The sequence below is a fragment of the Mustela nigripes genome, chromosome 6, assembly GCF_022355385.1.
Source record: "Mustela nigripes isolate SB6536 chromosome 6, MUSNIG.SB6536, whole genome shotgun sequence".
NCBI classification, from domain to species: domain Eukaryota; kingdom Metazoa; phylum Chordata; class Mammalia; order Carnivora; family Mustelidae; genus Mustela; species Mustela nigripes.
This window is the reverse complement of record NC_081562.1, coordinates 98,113,107-98,115,235: the sequence shown is the minus strand read 5'-3', so window position 1 is coordinate 98,115,235 and position 2,129 is coordinate 98,113,107.

The following is a 2,129-nucleotide window of genomic DNA, read 5'->3' as shown; positions in this document are numbered from 1 at the left end:
ATCTGTTGTCTGTGTGTTCATAATGGGATCTGAAGTATCTAAAGTGCGGTTGGAAGGGTCTTTAGAAGACCTGCTGAAAGCCAATGGAACTCCACTAAAAGCAAAAACTGCTCAGGCCTTTTTGAATACAGTGGAAAAGGCGGCTCCATGGTTCCTAGATGAAGGCTTGCTAAACATACCTCAATGGGACCATTTAGGGGAGGATTTGAAGAAACAGGATGTTTTAACTCTTCACCTCAAATTTAACATAACAAAAGCACAGGCACGGGACATAGTAGTTTCCTGCAGAAATTGCGTGATCTTACTACCTGCACCGTCCTTGAGGGTTAATCCTAAGGGTTTGTTACCTAATCATATATGGCATATGAAACATGTCACACATGTTTCAGAATTTGGAAAGTTAAGATATGTTCATGGCTCTGTAGATACCTGCTCTGGAATAATTTTCGCCTCAGTGCATACAGGGGAAAAACCCAGAGATGTTATCGCCCATTGCCTACAGGCTTTCGTGGCACGGGGAAAGCCACGCCAATTAAAGACAGATAATGGTCCAGCCTACACCTCACAACCCTTTAAAGCCTTCCTACAACAACTTTCACATTCACTTGATACATGAAATACCCTATAACCCACAAGGACAGAGTGTTGTGGAACGCACATCTTACAATAAAAAATGCGCTTTATAAACAAAAAGGGGGAATAGGGGACACCTTCAGGTCCCCTAAAGATAAGCTCAACACCATTCTTTTTATTTTGAATTTTTTAACGTTGGACAAAACGGGTAAATCAGCTGCAAACAGACATGCAAGTGATGCTGCTGCTTCCCTTAAGCCTTTAGTACTTTGGAGGGACATCCTCACAGGAAAGTGGAATGGACCAGATCCAGTGTTAGTATGGAGTAGGGGGTCTGTATGTGTTTTTCCACAGGAAAAGGAGGCTCCAATTTGGATCCCAGAGCGGCTGGTGCATGCAGCCTTGCCTCCAAACACCAGTCATGATGCTGAAGATGCTGATGATAACTCTAGGGATGCTACACCTCCTGCGGCAGACTCAAGCCAGAGAGCTGTGAGCCGTGGTTAAAGCATGGCTATATCCTTTACCAGTGACTAACTCTTCTCTCATATTCCCTCCTCTCCATTTGATGCATGGCAGGTCTGTAACTTGCTAGGAGCATGTACTGATATCTCAGCAGTGTCCATGTTAAATGGTGGCAAATTCCTCAACTGTTCTTATAAACAAAATGACTCTAGTACCTTTGAGACAACAGTTAATGTGTCTTGTCCCAATAATATTACTTATCAGCCCACTCCCATATGCATCTGGCCACCGTTCCTTTTCCTCGTAACAAATGCTAGCGAGCTGAATGATACGTTGAATTGCACTAAGAATTTGCTATCTTGAATGTCACGGCCTTCAAGCTAGCTGTGATTATGCATATCCCTACCCATGTTCCTATCCCAGTTTCCATTCCAGAGGACAAGTTACCGGTGGTGCTATCCAGAAAGAAGAGAAATTTTGGTATCACAGCCGCTGTTGTGACAGCATTGGCTATATCTACAGCAGCTGCCATGGCAGCAGCAGTCTCGCTTGCTGCAACTATACCCACTGCAGAAGCTGTGAACACCCTTGCAGAAGGAATGGCGGCTGCCCTTCAAACACAGACTCAGATCAATGCACATCTGCAAGCAGGAATCCTGATAGTCAACCAGAGAGTGGATTTGGTTCAAGAACAAGTGGACATATGGGGGGCCCTATTGGGACTGGGATGTATAGTACCCTTCCCGGCAATTTGTGTAACTCCCATAGCCTATACTAATATGAGTGACTTACAGAATGTCTCCCAACAGCTCTCCCAATACTTACGGGGGAATTAGTCTGCAGAATTCCAAAACTATACTCAGCACCTGGTACTAGGAATAACAAGGATAAATAACACCAGGGTTGAGCTTGCAACCCTCCCAGAGATAATCAAAACATTGCAAGATGTGTTAACCTTTACGAAACAATGGGCTAGCGTAATTGGTCTGATGATAATCCTCGTAGTGGGCTTGATTCTGCTAGTAAGGAAACTGCAAATTTGGAGGCGACAGCAACATAGGCAACAGCAAGCCATGGTGCAGGCCTTGTTA